Raw genomic sequence first — 21,637 nt, forward strand, 5'->3', positions numbered from 1 at the left:
AGATTCTATGTAGCATGACAAGGTTCTCCTGCTCTGGAAAAGAAGTTGAAATGAGGAACAAGGCAATTTACGCTTTAGGACATGGGTAAGCAAGAAGCCAGCAGTCCAGCCCTGAAGCATCGGCTTCTCTTTACATTTCGGTGGTAACATTGCCTGCTTCTGTTAACTTTCCACCCAGTTACACAGAGATGAGAGACAGTGTGCTTATTAGAGTGGCCACCTTTGGGAAGGCAGACTCTGCTCCCGAATAGGCTCTCCCCCAATTTGCAAGCCAGCAGGATGACTTTTAAAGGAGAAAGAGCACCTGTGGGAGACTAGGGAAGACAGATGGGTCCCGAAATCCTTCCACAAATAGTAGAAGGACAAGACTACTCACAGGGGCAAGTGACAAGATTAATACTTAGCTTTTGTTAGGTAAAATGTGAAAAGAAAGAAAGTTGCATTTGTGATGGTTACAACATCAGTACCATGGAAATTTCACCCTTGGAAGATGAGGCAGCAAATGCCTAAGATCAAAAACAACTTTCATTTGGAACCTGCTAGGACACCCCAGAGCTAATCCAATCAGCAGCGGCTGACTCTTTAAGCAGAAAAATGGGATGGTGTCGCACGGTCGTTGGTTATAGTCGGCCCTGGCCAACTTCCCAGAGGCTGCAATATTATTAAAGAGTTTGTGCCAGAAATCTTTAACTGCATCCAATGGAGAAAAGCAGTTTCTGCAACTGTATTTTCTGGGTCTTGTGAAAATATTATATTTGACTGTAAGCCAAAAACCAGCATTTGTAGTGTTTTTCCAAGGAGAGTCTTAGATTTGCAAAAACTCCTTCACAAATATTAATGGTAAACTTTTAAAAACAGAAAATGCTAATGCATCAAACCAAATAAGATTTATACTATGCACTGTCTATACACATTATCTTGTTAAACACATCCTAGGATTTTTAGTATATTTTTTATACCCAAGTTGGAAGTATAAGTGACTACTGGGCATATTCTCCATGTTGCATTTTGTGGCTTTAATATTAAAAAAATTAATATGGCCTGAAATGGAATGGCAGTGTGACTATTTCCTTATTTATTATTGAAATCCTCAAAATTCATCTCAGAGTTCTGAATGGGACTCTTCTGATGATGAATCCCCAAATTTGACAATAGACAACAATTACCTGTGTGTTCTCAAAAAGAGATCATCCATGTATCGCATATTAAAGACTTTAAATTGCCATCCCCAAAAGCCCAGATAAGCAGAAAATGAAATTCAATGAAGGAGCAAATTTAATTGAGAGTGGGTAGAAGAAGAGTGGATGCTTTAGTTTCTCTTTCTCCCCCTGGAGGGAGTTGCTTTGCCCATAACTCAACAGCAAATGATAAAGTCACCTAAAGAACCACATTTGGATACCAGACATGTTTAAGACCAGACTGGCTCATATTCACTTCCTAATGCTTACAGATTGAGACTTCCCAAGCGGCATCCCATGAGAGGGTTCCTTAAGAACCTGTCTTGGGTCCTAGGAGTTTGGAAGCTTACAGAAGCCCAGAGTGTGGTGATAACAGAAGAAAGAGGCTGGGTGGGGCCACTCATAACTCCATAGCATGGAAAGAAGGGAGCAGTGGATACTGACTGCCTTTCTGTCTTGCATCTGGGTGTGTGTGAGTTTTCCATGAGTGATGGTTCTGGGAGGTGGGCCTATCTGAGCCATATCCCTGGGCTGTACTCCACGAAGTGCAGACTCCAGAGGAACAATGTAAAGGAGTAACAGTGGCAGAAGCTGCGGGAACTTCCCAGAGATTAGCTATAAGTAGAAAGGGTACACCATGTGGCGTTTTCTCTGGGGACTCCACTGGAACCCCAGATGCAATTGTTAGGAGACAGCCAGGGCAAGATGGTTTAGAATCAGTTCAAATCTGAGAGGCAGCCAGTGGAGAACTCTGAAAGTGTTCAGAGGAAGGGGAACTGGTTTGGGATCTAAGTCTGGAAGAATAGTGGAGCAATAATGTCTTATGTCTGCCTGAAACCTTAACAAATGAAACTCCCTTTCTTTTCACATTTTAACTCTTATCTCATGCCTCATCTTGGGATTTGTACTGTTTGCCTAGGAACTTTGAGACCCAGTGTCTTCCCTGCCCACCTACAACTGCACTTTCTCCCTTGTAAGCCCTCATGCTAGCTTGCAACTTGGGGAAAGAGCCTGTTGGGGGCACAGAGTCTGCATTCCTCAAGGTGACCACTCTTAATGAAGGCACTGTCTGCCTACACTGATGCTCGTCTCTGATGCACTGACTGCCCAGCATCCTGAACTGTGCCTAATGTTGTTCCAGTGATATGCCTGCCTGGCAGATGAAGGTGGATGTTGGAATCTGTTGGGCCACTGGGACCTGGCGGATAGATAATCTACAGGCTAGTGGAATGTTTAATGCTGAGAAAGCCCCTCACCTAGGACATTCCAAACTGCTGAGACAATGCTTTTTAAACTTCATCAAGGATGCTTTCTGCAAGTCCCCCATCCACCTTATGAGGGTCCATGTGGTACTCTGCACCTCCCCCAGCTAGCATCTTTAGAAGGGATTCTGCCTGCTGCTCAGATGGAATGAAGTGTGGCTTCAACCCCACCCTCTGTCCAGGCAGGCTCAATCCCCACCCTCTTTACCACCACCACCCCCCTTCCATCTCCTCTAAAGTAGAGTATTTTCTACTTTAGCCTCCTCTTTGACTTCTTCAAACCCTAAAATCCTGAAGCTTAACAAGGAAGACAGTTCACATTTTCTGATACCTAATCTAGCAACAGAAAGCAACCCAGGAAAACTCACTCATCTCTGCCCTGGAATGCAAGGACGTCTCAGCAATTGCAGCAAGCAAGTAGCATGTGCAGATGTAGTGTTGGCACACAGAGCAGGGATCCTGAGACCAAACGACACAGGAGGAAGTATCATCCAGAAATAAGAGAGCTCAGGGCTGGTGCTGTGGCATAGCAGTTAAGGCCACTGCCTGCAGTGCCGGCATCCCATATTGGCACCAGTTCAACTCCCGGCTGTTCCATTTCTGATCCAACTCTCTGCTATGGCCTGGGAAAGCAGTAGAAGATGGCCTAAGTCCTTGGACCCCTGAGCTGCTTGGGAGACCCAGAAGAAACTCCTGGCTCCTGGCTTCCAATCAGCACAATCCGGCTGTTGCGGCCATCTGGGGAGTGAAACAATCAATGGAAGACCTCTTTCTCTGCCTCTGCCTCTGCCTCTGCCTCTCTGTAACTATGCCTTTGAAAGAAAGAAAGAAAGAAAGAAAGAAAGAAAGAAAGAAAGAAAGAAAGAAAGAAAGAAAGAAAGAAAGAAAGAAAGAAAGAAAGAAAGAAAGAAAGAAAGAAAGCGAGCTTGTTAGGGCAACTGATCAATGGAGTTTTAGTTCTGGGCAGCAGGTGGCTGGTGGTTTGGGCATAGCTGCAGCAAAGCTTATTCCATGCAGAAGATAAAAGAAACAATATTTTATAATTTTACGAAAGATAAAGGAGGTTGGAACTCGTGTCACAACACTTCTATTGGCATTTTCTAGGAATCATCACCTAAGCCATCTTGCTGGTCCTTTTAAACATGGGTAAGCTTTGTGACAACACTATAGTTTGATGACTGTCTTTGGGCTAACAGGTCAGCTTTCTTCTAAGACAGTGAAGCTCACTATGGCATCACTATGACTTGCTGTCACATATGGCTGGCTCTACACTGCTATACCATGGGCAAGAAGCCTTGTGACTTGGGGCCTGTGCTGTGGTGTAGTGAGCAAAGCCACCACCTGCAGTGCCAGTATCCCATGTGGGGGCCAGTTCAAGACCCGGCTGCTCCACTTCCGATCTAGCTCTCTGCTGTGGCCTTGGAAAGCAGTAGAAGTCCTTGGGCCCCTCTGCACTTGCATGAGAGACCCAGAAGCAGCTCCTGGCTCCTGGCTTCAGACTGGCACAGCTCCAACCATTGTGGCCAACTGGTGAGTGAACCAGCAGATGGAAGACCTCTCTCTCTCTCTCTCTCTCTCTCTCTCTGTAAGCCTGACTTTCAAATAAATAAATCTTTAAAAAAAAAAAAGCATTGAGTCAGTGTTCTATCAGCAATAAGCTGGAAGCACATGACTGACTGTACCCACTCCAGTAACTGAAGCTGACAAGAAAGACACATCCACCATGAACTAGCGCCTGGTCCAGGAATCTTTCTTGTTCCTGAGGGGCTAAGGCTCTGCTTTATGCAGGAAACGTATGTTGCCAGGAGTTGGGGTAAAAGGGATTTTATTACAACAAACTTCTGCCTAAGAAACCTCTTCATCCCCATAGGAGTTCCAAGCCTCCTGCCCCTGCCAGCTATACTGAGCATCCAGTCTAGGGGAACTTCCTCCTTCCACCCTCTCAGGACCATGGACGGAGACTGCTGGCAGCCATAGGAGCACCAGATAAACAGAGCACATCAAAATGATGTTGAATGGCTACAAATATTAAAATAAACTGCCATTGGAATCACAGGTCACGTAAGTAGTCTAGGACCTGAGCAGACTGATGGTCAAGTAAACGCTTGAAATAGGATTGAGCATCCCCCGACAGAATAAAATGTCCAGGTTACAAGTGAAAACCCCCTGTCATACCGAGAACAAGTGTTACCAGAGAAAAATTAGGCCTGCCTACAGGTGCTGGATAGGAGCCAATGCAGGAGACAGTGCCTTAGCTAGTGTGGCTGCCCAGAGGGAAGCAGGCTCTGGGCTCCCAAATATGCTGTTCTCCAATTTGCAAGCTAGCAAGGGAAGACTTTTAAAAGAGAAATGGCAGTTGTGGGATCTTGGAAGACAGTGGGTCCTGAAATACTTAGGCAAGTAGTTAGGTCACAAGACTAGTCACAGGATAAGTCACAAAACGAGTAGTTAATTTGTGCTAGTGAAAATGTGAAAAGATAGAAGGGAAGACATATTTGTTCTGGTTAGATAAAGAAAGTCAAAATTTGACTGAAATGTTGCTAGTATCAAGGTGACTCAGATGTTAGAGTTACCTGACAAGAGTTTGAAAGAAGCTGCCATAAAACTGTTTCAATAATCAGTTAAAATTTGTCTTGAGAAAAATGGGGGGAAAAAACTAGATACATCACTAAAGAAATAGAAATTATTGAAAAGAACCAAAAATTACAGGACTGATTAATAGCAGAAATAAAATAAACCTTGCTGAATAGGCTCAATAGTAGGATGGAAATGGAAGTGACAGAAGATGGACTCCATGGACTTTAGGACAGATCAGTAGAATTTACTCAATTTTAACAGCAGAAAGAAAATACACTGAAATATTTAACAAGGCCTTGGGAATCTTTGCAATAGTAATAGAAGATCCAACATTAGCATCATTGTAATTATATAAACTGTGTCAAAATATAGACAGAGGGGCCGGCGCTGTGGTGCAGTGGGTTAAAGCCCTGGACTGCAGTGCCGGCATCCCATATGGGAACGGGTTCTAGTCCTTGCTGCTCCTCTTCCGATCCAACTCTCTGCTATGGCCTGGGAAAGCAGTAGAAGAGGACTCAAGTCATTGGGCCCCTGCACCCACATGGAAAGATCCGGAAAAATCTCCTGGCTCCTGGCTTCGGATCGGCACAGCTCGGGCCATTGCAGCCATCTGGGGAGTAAACCAGCAGATGGAAGACCTCTCTCTCTGTCTCTCTGTCTCTATCTATCTATGTAACTCTGCCTTTCAAATAAATAATAACAATAAATGACATTTTTTATTTGAAAGGCAGAGTTACAGAGACAGAAGGAGAAGCAGAGAGAGGTCTTCCATCTGCTGATTCACTGCCCATATGGCTGTGATGGCCAGGGCTAGACCAGGCTAAAGTGAGGAGCCTGGAGCTTCTACCAGGTCTCCCACGTGGGTGGCAGGGTCTCAAGTAGTTGTGGCATCTTCCACTGCTTACCCAGTTGCACCTGCAGGGAGCTGAATTGGAAGTAGAACACCCAGGACATAGACTGGCACCCATTCACGACGCTGATGTCAGAGTGGCTTAACCCTCTATGACACAACACCAGCCCCAGCTCAAGAGTATTCTAGGAAATAGTAGCTGAGGACAACATTTTGGCACAGGAGGTTAAGCCACCACTTGTGACACTGGCATCCCATACTTGAATGCCTATTGAAGTCCCCATTTCTGGGTTTCTGATCCCGCTTCCTGCTAGTGTGCCTGAAAAGGCAGTGGAACATGCCCCAAGTACTTGGGTGGCTGCCACCCACATGGAAGTCCAAGATGGAGTTCCTGGCTCCCAGCTTTGGCCTAGCCCAGATCTGACCTTAGTAGCCATCTAAGGAATGAACCAGCAAATGGAAGATGTCTCTCGCGCTCTCTCTCTCCCTTTCCAACTCATCCTCCTCCTCTCCCTGCACTTCTCCCATTGTCTATGTCACTCTGCCTTTCACATAAATAAATCTAGAAAGAGTAATAGCTGAAAATGTCTCAAATTTGGTGAAGACAAAAATTTATTAATTTAAGATGAGTAAACTGAAATCAGTATAAAACTAAACAAATCCATGTAACTAAACATCATAAAGAATATAGGCTGAATATAACTGATAGGGCTTTTTCAGAGACTATCTGACCTGGAATAAAAAAATTCCCCACTCCAGCCCCCTTTGGCCATCCTGCTTCATATCAGGGGAATTGAAATGCCTGAGAAACACTTGTGAAGTTCATGGTCCAGTACTACAGACTCACTTCAAGACTGAGACCTACCCATAGGACTATAGAATGCTCCACTCTCACCCCATCTCACCATTGCATTAATAAAGCTCTTTCTATAGCTCTTCCTTTTAACCAGTACATCATATCTAGCAATCAAGACCTGCTTATAAAAATATTTTTAAAAATTATAAAGAACTAGCCGGCGCCGTGGCTCAATAGGCTAATCCTCCACCTTGCGGCGCCGGCACACCGGGTTCTAGTCCCGGTTGGGGCGCCGGATTCTGTCCCGGTTGCCCCTCTTCCAGGCCAGCTCTCTGCTATGGCCAGGGAGTGCAGTGGAGGATGGCCCAGGTGCTTGGGCCCTGCACCCCATGGGAGACCAGGAAAAGCACCTGGCTCCTGGCTCCTGCCAGGATCAGCGCGGTGCGCCGGCTGCAGCGGCGGCCATTGGAGGGTGAACCAACGGCAAAAAGGAAGACCTTTCTCTCTCTGTCTCTCTCTCTCACTGTCCACTCTGCCTGTCAAAAAAAAAAAAAAAATTATAAAGAACTTCCACTTTGATTATGAAATTTATATTTATTAAATAAAAGCTTTCTGTAGAAATTATAGAGCAAGAAGGAAAATGATAAAGATTAGAAATGTGGAGCTACATAAAGAAAGGGAGGTTATTAGAGAAGAGTAAGTGAAGATAAAAAATAATTTTTATTTTTCTTATTCTTAATTGGCCAAAAAATGCAACGATTGATTCAAAAAGTAATAGCAGCAATATATTGTATGCTTTTATACACAGTTGTATCTCAGTATCCATGTTAATTGGTTCCAGGACCCCCAGTAGATATGCAAATCTGTAGATGTTCAAGTTTCTTACAGAAAATGGTGTGATTTTGCATAAACCCTTGCATACCATCCAGTATATTTTTTATTTATTTTTTAAAAGATTTATTTATTTTTATTTGAAAGGCAGAGTTACAGAGAGGCAGAGAGAGAGAAAGACAGAGAAAGGTCTTCCATCTTATGGTTCACTCCCCAGATGGTCGCACTGGCTGGAGCTGTGCCGATTCAAAGCCAGGAGCTGGAGCTTCTTCCTGGTCTTCCACATGAGTGCAAGGGCCCAAGGACTTGGGCCATCTTCTACTGCTTTCCCAGGCCATAGCAGAGAGCTGAATTGGAAGAAAAGCAGCTGGAACTAGACCTAGTGCCCATATGACATGCCGGCACTGCAGGTGGTGGCTTTACCTGCTAGGCCACTGTGCCAGGCCCCCATCCAGTATACTTTAAATCTTCTCTAGACAACATAGAAATTCTATTCAAAAAGTTGTTATACTGTATTGTTTAGAGAATACTTATTAGGGGAAAATGTACATATCTGTTGCAGATATAATCTCTTTCTTTAATATTCTCCATTCTTTGTTGGCTGAATCTTAGATGTGGAACATACATACATCTTATACATCTGCTATGTATAAGCCAAATGAGTGACATTATTATACAAGTTACAGGAGAAAGGAATTAAAATCTCTTCTTTTAAGCAATAAGGGCCCAATTCTTTTGTTGTCTATGATAAGACATTCTAAAGAATGATAGCAGACTAAACTGATTTTGCATTGCCCACTTCTTTTCATAACAAGAGGTCCATGAAATATCTGACCACCAGATCACATTTCCACACTTGTAAACAAGTTGAAAAAGTGACACATGTTATCCTTCCATTCATTTCCAGTTTTGATTCTGGAAGAAATTTTCGGTAATATTCCAAGATCTCTGGCCACAGACTTTAATCTCTTCACCTAGACACGGTAGATATCAGCGTAGGAGTGGAGCCATGCTCCACAAGACATTACCATTGGAACTAAGTACCATATCCAGGCTGATACTCCAGCAGCTGTGATAGAGCCTGATCCCTTTCCATGATGGTCTGGTGACATTAGTGCTGCTTCTATTTAACCACAAGACATTCTTATCTTTTTAAAGATGTATCTTATTTTTATTTGAAAAGAAGGGAGAGAGAGAGAGAGAGAGAGAAATCTTCCATCTCCTGGTTCACTCCCCAAATTGTTGCAATGGTCAGGAGGGAGCCACACTGAACCCAGGAGCCAGGAGCTTCTTCCAGATCTCCCACGTGGGTGCAGAGGCCCAAGCACTTGGGCCATCTTTCACTGCTTTACCAGGTGCAATAGCAGGGAACTGGATAGGAAGCAGAGCAGTTGGGACTCAAACCAGTGCCCATATGGGAATGCCAGCCTCCATAGTGATCCTTCAGTTAAGATCCTGGGAGTTCAGGGGGGTATGGCCATAGACCACAGTGATCTCTCAGTTGAGATTGGGTACCTTCAGGGGGATATGGCTGTAGACCACAGTGATCTTCCAAATCTGCCATTTCAGATTGCTTTCTTCTTGCCAGGGTCTCTTCACTTGGGTCTCCTGCAAAGGACAGAGACTTCTGCCCAAATAGGTTGCATGGTGACCACAGCAGTTCTAAAGTCTGGAAATCCACAAAAGGTAGAAAAAGAGTGGAGCACAAAAATGGAAATGGAAAATAGTAAAAAAAATTAACCTAATTACATCAATAACAATATTGAATTTCAATGGCCTAAATGCACCAACATAAAGACAGAGATTGTCAGAGTCAATCAAGGAATAAGATCCAACTGTACATTGTCTACCAGAAGACCGTTTCAAATATGAAGACACCCATAGATTAAAAACAAGTTGATGAAGAAAGATGTACCATGCTAACATTGATCAATAGAACACAGAAGTAGCTACACCAAGTTTAGACTGAGCAGATTACAGACCAAGGGAAGTTATCATACATAAACATGGGTATTAATTAATGATAAAACAGCTGGATTTTTATCAACAAAAATAAGAGGGAGAGAAAATGAATTGACAAAATGACAGGAATTTAAAGTTTTCAAAGTTTACAAAGACTTTTGGGTGTAGACCCAGGCATGGTTATTCATCCCTCCAGAAAGTAGAAAAATATCTTCAGAAGAAATTGAAGCAAAGGCCCTATGTAAAATCGCAGAAATGATCCAAGCACACTATGAATTACTATACTGTGGCTGGGTCTAATGGACATAATATAAAATATTATGTGTGCACGGGTCTCTTAAAAGGCAAAGCTCAAAATACTCTTGGAGAAAAATTATCAGTCCCCAGTCTAGTACTGTTTTTTTAAATTTCTGATTAACATGTAATAACTCTACATGTTTATGGGTTATAGTGTGATATTTCAACATATGTATACATGATCAAATCAGGGTAACTACCATTTCCATATCATTTCTTTAAAAAATATTTATTTATTTATTTATTTATTTATTTGAAAAGTAGGGTTACAGAGCGGCAGAGGGAGAGGCAGAGAAAGAGGTCTTCCACCTTCTAGTTCACTCCCCCAAATAACCACACTGGCTGGAACTGGGCTGATCTGAAGCCAGGAGCCTGGAGCTTCTTCTGGGTCTCCCACGTGGGTGCAGGGTCCCAAGGACTTGGGCCATCTTCTGCTGCTTTCCCAGACACATTAGCAGGGAGCCGAATCAGAAGTGGAGCAGCCAGGACTCAAACTGGTGCCCGTGTCAGATGCTGGTGCTGCAGGTGGCAGCTTTACACCACTACGCCTCAGCACTAGCCTCTCCTCATCATTTCTTTATGATTGGCACCTTCAAGCACCCCTCTACTAGTTGCTCATAAAATCAAAACTTATTCCTTCCATAAAATTGTGTATTGGTACCCATTATCCAACCTTCCTCCAACCTTCTCAGCCTCCAGTAATCACTACTAAAAGATCACATTGACTTTTTTTTTTTTAGCTTGTACATATAAGAGGGAACATGAAGCACTTGTCATTTTGCTTCTGCTATATTTCACCTAATTTTACCTATTTTACTACAAATGACAGGATTTCATTATTTTATGGCTGAATAATATTTCATTATGTATGCATACCATACTTTATCCATTCATTTGTTGATGGACACCTTGGTTGATTCCATGTATTGGCTATTGTGAATTAGTGCTGTAATAAACATGTGAGTACAGGTATCTCTTTCATGTGCTATTTCATTTCCTTTGGATAAGTAACCAGAAGTGGGATAGATGTATCATATGAGGTTTTTTTTGACAAATCTCCATACTATTCTCCATCATGGCTGTACTAATTTGAATTCCCACCAGTAGTATATAAGGGTTCCCATTTCTCTTGCCAGCATTTGTTATCTTTTTTGTGTGTGTCTTTCGGATAATTGTCATTCTAACTGGAGTGAAATGGCATACCATTGTTTTTATTTGCATTTCTGTGATGGCTAGAGATGGAGAACATTTTTTATGTATTTGTTAGTGATTTGTATTTCTTATTCTGAGGCACGTCTATTCAGATCCTTTTTTGCACTTATTTACTTCATTCTTAGCTTTGTTGTTGTTGAGTTTTTACTTCTGATTTATTCAGGATATTAGTCTTTTGACAGGTGAAAACTTCCCAAATCTTTTGTCCCATTCTGTAAGTGGTCTCTTCACTCTGTTGTTTCCTCTGATACACAGAAATGTCTGAGTTTTATATAATCAATAGAATTGTATATTCCTCTATGTGCTTTTAGAGTCTTATCCAAAGTATCATTGGCTATATTAAAGTCTTGAAAGATATCCCTTGCTTTCATTTTGTAGTTTCATAGTTTCAGGCCTTACATTTAGGTTTTTGGTCCATTTTGTGTTGATTTTCGTACATTGTGAGAAGTTTGAGGTGGGAGGCAAGTTTCAGTATTGAGTGTATGAATATCCAGTTTTCCCAGCAAAAATTATTGAAGAAGCTGTCCTTTCTATGTTGTGTGTTTTGGGTGCCTTTATCAAGAATTAGTTGGCTGTATATGCATGGATTAATTTCCGGGATCTTTTGTGTTCCACTGCTCTATGTATCTGCTATTATGCCACTGCCACGCTTATCTGTTTTTCTTAAAATCAAATGTCTCCAGCTTTGCTCTTTTTGTCCAAGATTGCTTTGGCTATTTTGGGTCTTTTGTGCTTTCATATGAATTTTAGGATCTTTTTCCAGTTCTGTGAAAACTATCACTGACCCTTGATGGCAATTGCATTGAATCTGAAAATAATCCTTGTGGGGAATAAGCCCATTTCAACAATATTAATTCTTCCAACCCATTAACATAGGCAATATTCCTTCAGTTTCCTTCATGAGTGTTTCATAATTTTGTTGTAGAGGTCTTTAATTTCCTTGATTCAGTCTCAGAATCTTGACATTCAAACTTTATCCCCCCCCAACAAAAATTACAATAATCATTTGAAAATAGAAAGCAGGCCTAAAAATAGAGCCATGAGAGAAAAATATAAACGTATACTACATGAGATTAAAGACAAGTTGCAGAGGCAGAGAGCTATTCATGTGACCTGAACAAGATGGAAAGAGTGTAGCCACTATACAACATACTACATTTTATACTATCTACTACGTACATGCATACTACTATCAACAAGAAATACAGAGAGAAAAATATCCCACTCTAGAAAAAAGTGTCACTCCAGAGAGTGGGACTGCCTAAATTTATTTGGAATGATGGAAATAAGATGAATATAAGTTTATTAAATAAGCATTAAAAATAAAATGACAAAATTATGGAATGAAGTTGAGGGAGATTGTCAAGTGAATGAAATGAATTGATAACTATTATATGAACATTAGAGGGATTCTAAATAAATCATGAACAGCAAGGGATAAATAGCATTGCTAAAAGTCATATTAATGGCACAGAAAGAAGAATTATAGTAATGCTAATGAATTATAAAAAAGGAAAGATTCTAGTAATTGCTGAGAAGATGAATAGTGAGGTCAGGAAAGAATGATCAGTGCCAGAGACTAAATGTCTAGGTCCACACTCCCACCTAACCTCTGCCTAGAAATTCATATGTCCAAATCCTAACCACCCAAGGTGGAGTCTTTGGGAGATAACTAGGTTGTGCGGGCAGAGCTCTCATGCATGGAGTTAGTGCCCTTATAAAAGAACCACTAGGAACTCCCTCACTCTTTCTACCACATGAGGCCACACCGGTGAGTGTGGAAATGGGTCCTCTCCAGATGCTGGGACTGCTGGTACCTTAATCTTGGACTGCGCAATCTCCAAAGCTGGGAGAAATAAACGTCTGTCATGTATAAGCCACCTGTCAAGGGTAACCTTTCTATCAGCCTGAACTCACTAAGACAATGAAACATAAGCATAAATGGGATTCTTGAAGTGGAGAACCCCCAAGGTGGGGGATGGTAAAGAATGAAAAATCAAGGAAGATCTGAAACCACAGATCAATAGGAAACTCTCGAATGTTTAGTGAAACATTGATACAGAGCAACCAACACTGTAAAACTCATGGTAATTAAACTTCAGAACAAAGAATACTCAAGAGAGAGAAAACAGAGACTAAGTACTACAGGCAGACAGGAAAAACAGAAAAGAAAATGAAAACGCAACATTTTAGGAAAGGAGTAAAACCCAGACAGTCTCTCTCTTCTCCATCATAGACTTCAACAGTGGAAAGCGGAAATTATTACCATAAACAAAAGTGAAAAAGATTTTGAATTAAAAGAGATATATTGAAATTGAATTAAAAAAAATAAAATAAAAAAGGCGGGGCTGGCGCTGTGGCACGGCATGTTAACACCCTAACGTGAAGTGCCAGCTTCCCATTTGGGTGCCGGTTCTAGTCCCGGCTGCTCCACTTCCAATCCAGCTCCCTGCTACAGCCTGGGAAAACAGTAGAAGATGGCCCAAGTCCTTGGGTCCCTGCACCCGAGTGGGAGACTGGGAAGAAGCTCCTGGCTCCTGGCTTCGGATCAGCGCAGTTCTGGCCATTGCGGCCATCTGGGGAGTGAACTATTGGACAGAAGACTGACCTCTCTCTCTCTCTCTCTCTCTCTCTCTCTGCCTCTCCTCTCTCTGTGTAACTCTGACTTTCAAATAAATAAATAAATCTTTAAAAATAAATAAATAAATAAACCTGTATAACTTAAAAAAAAAAGAAATTGAATTGAAAGAGTATCCATGAGCCCTTTCTTTTAAAAACCATATACCCAAGATATAAATCATCGTAAATACCTCAGGAATCATATTTATTTAATAAAATTATTATGCTAGTAATTTTTTGAGATTTAATTTATTTATTTGAAAGGCAAGGTGACAGAGAGAGGGAGAGAGATCTTCCATCTGCTAGTCTATTCCCCAAATGGCCACAACAGCCAACGCTGGGCCAGGCTGAGGCCAAGGAGCCTGGAACTCAATCCTGGCCTCCCATCTGGGTGTCAGGAACCCAAGCACTTGGGCCACCTTCACTGCCTGCCCAGGTACATTAGCAAGGAGCTAGATCAGAAGTGGAATAGCCAGGACTCTAACAGGCACTTCAACATGGGATCCTGATGCCACAAGACATGGCTTAACCTCCTGCACCATAATGCTGGCCCCTAATTCTATCTAACTTTCATGGTAGCTATTGGAGAAACCTTGGGAAAAGGGAACAAACACTAAACAAGTGTGGATATTATGGTTGCACCTCAGAAATGTGACTGCAGCAGCCCTCTTGTGTCCACTGGTTTCATATCGGCAGATTCAAGCAACTGGAGATAGAAAATATTCAGGAAAAGAAAACTGTATCTGTACTGAACAATACAGTATAACAATTATTTACATAGAATTTACATTGCATTAGGCTTTATAAGTAATCTAAAGATGATGGGAAGTATACAAGAAGGTATGTGTAGTTTATATACAAAACTACACAATTTTGTATGAAGGAATTGAATATCTTCAGACTTCAGTATCCATGGCAGGTGTGGGGAGGGTCTTAGAATCAGTTCACTATGAGCGGTCTGCACCCTAATGTTTATTGCAGCTCAATTCACAATAGCTAAGACCTGGAACCAACCTAAATGCCCATCAACGGTAGACTGGATAAAGAAATTATGGGATATCCCAAAGGGACAAATATCATATGTTCTCCCTGATTGGTGACAACTGACTGAACACCAAAAACGAAACCTGTTGAAGTGAAATGGACACTAGGAGAAACGGTGACTTGATCAGCATAGCCCTGACTGTTAATGAACAACTTAATACATTATCCCTCTTAGTAGTTTTTTTGTCTGTTCTACTTAATATGACTGGTTTAATTCTGTAATTAATACACAGTTATTCTTAAGTGTTGAAAATTAACTGAAATGTGATCCCTGTTAAAGATAAGAGTGGGAATAAGAGAGGGAAGAGATGTATAATTTGGGACATGCTCAAGCTGACTTGCCCCAAATGGTAGAGTTAGAAACATACCAGGGGATTCCAATTCAATCCCATCAAGGTGGCATGTACCAATGCCATCTCACTATTCCAAGTGATCAATTTCAGTTCACAATTGATCATAATGAAAGGACTAAGAGTCAAAGGGAGCACATAAACAAGTCTAGTACCTGCTAACACTAACCGATAGAATAAATAAAGGGGAGAGTGATCCAACATGGGAAGTGAGATACTCAGCAGACTCATAGAATGGCAGATGTCCTAAACAACACTCTGGCCTCAGAATCAGCCCTAAAGGCATTCGGATCTGGCTGAAAAGCCCATGAGAGTATTTCAGGCATGGAAAGCCAAGACACTCTGGCAAAAGATCTCTGTGAGTGAGATCCCAGTGGAAAGAACGGGTCTTCAAAGAGGAGGTACCTTTCTCTGAAGGGAGGAGAGAACTTCCACTTTGACTATGACCTTGTCTAAATAAGATAAGAGTCGGTGAACTCAAAAGGCTTCCATAGCCTTGGAAACTCATGACTGGAGCATAGGGAGATTACTGATGCCATAAACAGGCGTGTCAATTTGTAAAGTCAACAACAGGAGTCACTGTGCACTTACTCCTCATGTAGGATCTCTGTCCTTAATGTGCTGTACATTGAGATTTAATGCTATAACTAGTACTCAAACAGTATTTTTCACTTTGTGTTTCTATGTGGGTGCAAACTGTTGAAATCTTTACTTATTGTATACTAAACTGATCGTCTGTATATAAAAAAAATTTAAAATGAATCTTGATAAGAATGGAAGGGGAGAGAGAGCGGGAAAGGGGAGGGTTGCGGGTGGGAGGGAAGTCATTGGGGAGGGGGGGAAGCCAATGTAATCCATAAGCTGTATTTTGGAAATCTATATTCATTAAATAAAAGTTAAAAAAAAATAATATGGATATGAGCAAAGGGTAAAAAAAAGAGTTCACTGTGGATATCAAGAGATCAAGAGACAATTCTACTCTAAACCAATAGTGTAAATCTATAACCAAAAATAACCAATGGGTCACGGCAAGAAAGTGGGAAAACATTTCTAAAATATTAATCCTATATATTCCATATTGAGAAATCTGTTCCAGGGTGGGAATTTTGGTGCAGTAGATCAATCCTACCTGGGACACTTGCATCTCATATCATAATGCTTGGTTTGAGTCCCAGGTACCCTAAGCTTCAGATCCAGCTTCCCACTAATGTACCTGGGAGGCTGAAGATGACAGTACAAGTACCTGGGTCCCTGTCGCCCTTATGGGAGAACTGGATGGAGCTCTTTGGTCCTAGTTATGGCCTGGCCTATCCTTGGCTATTATGGGCATCTGGGAGAATGAACCAGCAAGAAATCACTCTTTCTGTCTCCTCTCTCTGTGTCATTATACCTTACAAATAAACAAATAAATACATCATTTTTTAAAAAAAAGAGAAGTCTTATTCTTTTTTAAAAAAAAGATTTATTTATTTGAAAGACAGAGTTACAGAGAGAAGTATAGACAGAGAGATCTTCCATCCGCTGGTTCACTCCCCAGATGGCCACAGTGGACAGAGCTGCACCGATCCGAAGCCAAGAGCCAGGAACTTCTGAGTCTGTCAAGCCGGTGCATGGGCCCAAGGACTTGGGCCATCTTCCACTGCTTTCCCAGGCCACAGCAAAGAGCTGGATCGGAAGAGATGCAGCCAGGACTAGAACCGGCACCCATATTGGATGTTGGCACTTCAGGCCAGGGCTTTAACCCACTGCACCACAGTGCCGGCCCCAAGAAGTCTTATTCTATACAGTTGAAATGTGTTAGCTCTAGATTTTTAATGGTTTTCAGACTATCTTTTCTACATTTTAGAGAAATTCTTTTAGGTAACAAAAATCCATCTCTAAAGTTCAACAATTTCTTTAGTTATATTTGACTTTGCTTTTCTTCTATTAATTCAAGAAAAATTAAAGAAATTATAATATTAAAAGATCATGCATGAGGTCCCATCTCTTAAAAAATGTCTACTTATATGACCTGTGTACTAGTGTATGTACGTAGACATTTGTGTGGGGAGCAAACCGGACTAGACTGAGTTACTGGAATTAAGACTTATTCTATGCATCTGCTCTCCCACAATATGGCGCTGGGAGAGAAGTAAACAGCTTCCGCACAGCTGCCTCCAGTTCAACCAATAAACTGTAGGACTTGCTCCTGATTGGAGAGCAGCGTACTCGGCGTGTGGGCAGCCGAGTTAGGATTGGCGGAGGAGGACTATAAAGGAGGAGAGAGATGGCATGCACCAGGAACACCTAAGGGGAACACCTGTGCAGCCCCCGAGAAAGCCGGCCGGCGGTGTGCCGCTCCCCTGTGGAAGTGGGGAAAGCGGCCAGGGGGAACCGCCCTTCCACGGAGGTGGAAGGGATAGTAGCCAACCCGGGAAGAACCAGCAGCAAACCCGGGGAGGGCCGAGCAGACAAAAGAACAACGCAGGGTCCTGTGTCGTTCCTCCACGAAGAGGGGGAGCGACAATTTGGGATAATTTTTTTAAAGATTTATTTATATTACTTGAAAGTCAGTTACACAGAGAGAGAAGGAGAGGCAGAAAGAGAGAGAGAGGTCTTCCATCCACTGGTTCACTCCCCAGATGGCTGCAACAGATGGAGCTGTGCCAATCCGAAACCAAGAGTTTACTCCGGGTCTCCCATGTGGGTGAAGGAGTCCGAGGTCTTGGGCCATCTTCTACTGCTTTCCCAGGCCACAGCAGGGAGCTGGATGGGAAGTGGAGCAGCTGGGACATGAACAGGTGCCCATATGGGATGCTGGCACTGCAGGCAGTGGCTTTACCCGCTATGCCACAGTGCTGGCCCCTGGGATAATTTTTATAAAATGAGATTTTTCCTTGTGCATTGCTTTTAAGTTTTCTACATGCCATCAGCTTCCTATAGTGAGTATATCTTTTATATGAAATATATAGCATATTTAGTTTAAAGCTTTTAACATTTTTCAAAAATTTACATTTGGAAATCCATTTACCTTTCTCCCTCTCCTCACTGTTTACTCAGCATTATCAGCTGGCAATACTAGAAAGCAGTGAGATGGAGAAAATGTGTTGGCTGAAGATGAAATGGAAAATTCAACACAATTTCCTTATAAAAATGAATGCACATTTATGTTGAGCTGATAGTAGGGAGTTTTAGAGACCAATGCCACAAATTTTATGATCTTGAAAGTATCATTCTTGGGGCTGGTGCTGTGGTGCAGCTGGTTAAAGCCCTGGACTGCAGTGCCGGCATCTCATATGGGTGCAAGTTCTAGTCCCAGCTGCTCCTCTTCCAATGCAGCTCTCTGCTATGGCCTGGGACAGCAGTAAAAGCCCAAGTTCTTGGGCCCCTGCATCCATGTGGGAGACCCTGAGGAAGCTCCTGGCTCCTGGCTTCAGATCGCCACAGTTCCGACCATTGCGGCCAACTGGGGAGTGAACCAGCAGATGGAAGACCTCTCTCTCTGTCTCACCTCTGTAACTCTGTCTTTCAAATAAATAAAATAAATCATTTTTAAAAATTAAATTAAATTTAAAAAGAAAGCATCATTCTCTTCTCCAGTAGGATAGCAACAAACTTGGTGAGTATCAGAAATAACTGTAGGTCTAATATTTTTCAGCAGGTGATTCTAGTCTTATAGTAATGTGATGATACCTTGAACACTTGGGGTCTCTGGTTAAACATCATTTCTATGGACCACTTTTACCTGGGAGAGGGACTGTAATTACTATTATTTCCTACCTGAGGAGTGCCTTGCTTCTCAAATTCACCTGCACAATGCAATCACATACAGAGCACTAAAGATGCTGAAAACTAGGCGTCTCCTTTAGGGGGCCCTTTGTACCTGGCGTGAGAGTCAGTAATTCTGTCAGCTCTCAGGAAACCGCAGTCTGCACCTTGGATGACTCTCAGGAAACCGCAGTCTGCACCTTGGATGAAAACCCCTGTGTTGGAGGAAGTAGACACTGAAGGGCATGCCTTCAGAACAACTACATCTGGAAAGCAATTGAAGACTCAATCACTTCCCTGGATCAGGGTAGGCTCCATACCAAGGGAATCAGATTTTAAGAGTCAGTCTATCTTCCAGACAACTTATGTTACCCAAAGAACTATCTAACTGAGAAGGGTCACAAAATGTATGAAACTTGGTGGCAACCGGTTCTCCCGGAAATCACTGGTAGTGATAATATGAATAGCATAAACACATTTCTACTCTCTTTAAAATAACCCACTGGAAAGAATAAAAATAATAACTAAGAAAAGCAGCTTTAAATTCTAGGTTGTGTGTTTGTTAAAAGCACTTTGGCCGGCACCGTGGCTCACTAGGCTAATCCTCTGCCTTGCGGTGCTGGCACACTGGGTTCTAGTCCCGGTCGGGGCGCCAGATTCTGTCCTGGTTGCCTCTCTTCCAGGCCAGCTCTCTGCTGTGGCCAGGGAGTGCAGTGGAGGATGGCCCAAGTACTTGGGCCCTGTACCCCATGGGAGACCAGGATAAGTACCTGGCTCCTGCCATCGGATCAGCGCGGTGCGCCGGCTGCAGCGCGCCAGCCATGGCGGCCATTGGAGGGTGAACCAATGGCAAAGGAAGACCTTTCTCTCTGCCTCTCTCTCTCACTGTCCACCCTGCCTGTCAAAAAAAAAAAAAGGCACTTTAGCACCCTTTTTAAATGTCCAAGTTATTGGACACCACACCCTGAGCTTCATTTCTTTAATGAGACCCTATCCAAACTGTCAATAAACTTTTCCTGACCCTCACTGGGATCACAGGGATCAAATATGCAATGTACAGGGAAATGTAGAAACAGAAAATCCAATGATAGCATGATTGTCTCCCCAAAACTCATGTAGTTGTTTACACTTTGATGTCTTAAAATTAACTGTTGACTTAATCAACATTAAGGGTAGAGACCTGATCTAATTATGATGCCCTGAGAGGTGTCAGCTGGTGCCCTGAGAGGTGGAGCCACCTGGGCTTTGTTCACTGGGGCGTGACCATGGAGGGGGTTTGATTATTTCAAGTTTAGACTAGCTTCTTTCTTCCTTCCTGCCCCGCCATGTGACCATTTTCTGGGCCCACCAGCAACCAGCACTCCAGAAAGGCAGGGGGTTGGAGGATCTTCTTTGTACCTATAGTGGTGGCTAAATGGTGGCCCCCAAAATTCAAGTTTTAATCTCCAGAGTATATAAATATTACCTGATATTACAAAAGAATGAATATCACTTTGTATGGCAAATGATGTGATTAAGTTAAGGGTCTTGGAAAGAGGAGTTTATTGTGGATTAAGTAAATGAACCCTAAATGTAATTACATCCGTTCTCATAAAAGATAGACAAAAGGAGTTGATTTTAAAAGATTTATTTTATTTTTTCAAAGGTAGCATGACAGAGAGAGAGAGAAGAGACTTACCATATATCAGTTCATTCTCTGAATGGCAGCAACAACTGAGACTGCATCAGGCCAAAGCCAGGGGCCCAGAGCTCCATCCAGGGGTCCCATGTGGGTGGCAGGAGGACAAATACTTGGGCCATGCTCTGCTGTCTTCCTAGCACACTAACAGGAAGCTGCATTGGAAGTGGAGCAGCTGGGATGCAAACTGGTGCTGTGGCATGGATGCTGGTGCCACAAACAGCAGTTTTGTGCCACAAAATCAGCCTTGACAAAGGGAGTTTTGAGACAGAAGACAAGGAGGCAATGTGATCCTGGGGACAGAGATTGGAATGATGTGGTCACAAGTCAAGGAACACTTGAAACCATTAGGAGCTAGAAGAGGCATGGAACAAACAGTCCCCTATAGACTTCAGAGGGAGCAGATCCCTGCCAACACCTTAATTTTCAAATTTCATTACAGAAATGAACGCAGTAGCTTTGCTTGGTTCATGTGATGTAAATAAACCTCACTGATTTCAAGCTACCAACATGAAGCTCCTAAACACACAGTGGGAAAGGACGCATACACTGGCTTTCCTGAGCTGCCACAGGCCTTGAGTGTAGGCTCCTCTTTTTAATTCCCTTTAAATCTATTAATTGATTTCTATTTTATTACCTTCCTTCTCTCAAAGACAGTGGAACAGGGTATGCTCTGCATTCTGTTATGTCAAATTCACTGAGAAAGATTATGATAAAAAGACTAAAAATTCAGTTAAAATAAACTAGAAGAACTTGGACATTTTCATAAAACTCAACTAATTCAGCCTATTAACTAACTAAAATGACATTATGGGAGCCGCTGTTGCAGCCCATCAGGTTAAACTGCCTCCTGAGATGCCGACATCCTTTATGGGCACTGGTTCATGTCCTGGCTGTTCCACTTTTGATCCAGCTCCCTGCTAATGCACCTGGGAAAGCAGCATAAGATGGCCAAAGTTTGGGAGACCCAGATGGAGTTCATGACTCCTGGCTGATCCTGACCATCGCAGCCATTTGGTGAGTGAACCAACCAGGGAAGATCTTTCTCTGTCACTCCCTCTCTCTGTAACTCTGCCCTTTAAATAAAAATAAATAAATTTTTAAACATATGATATTATAACATAAAATATATGAACTACAAACTAAAAGTCTGCATGCACTTAGGCTCTGGTGATTCTGAGCAAATTGTTGACTTTTTTCCTTACATACATGCAAAGTGCATCTCTCAGAATAA

At 42.3% G+C, this 21,637-nt stretch overlaps 1 long non-coding RNA gene across 1 annotated transcript in view; it reads right to left on the reverse strand.

Moving 5' to 3' along the window:
* The window catches only part of LOC127483244 (uncharacterized), a 211,507-nt gene that overhangs the window by 24,276 nt on the left and 165,594 nt on the right, over positions 1-21,637 (reverse strand). The window lies entirely within an intron of this gene.

Source organism: Oryctolagus cuniculus, chromosome 8, assembly GCF_964237555.1.
Source record: "Oryctolagus cuniculus chromosome 8, mOryCun1.1, whole genome shotgun sequence".
NCBI lineage: Eukaryota > Metazoa > Chordata > Mammalia > Lagomorpha > Leporidae > Oryctolagus > Oryctolagus cuniculus.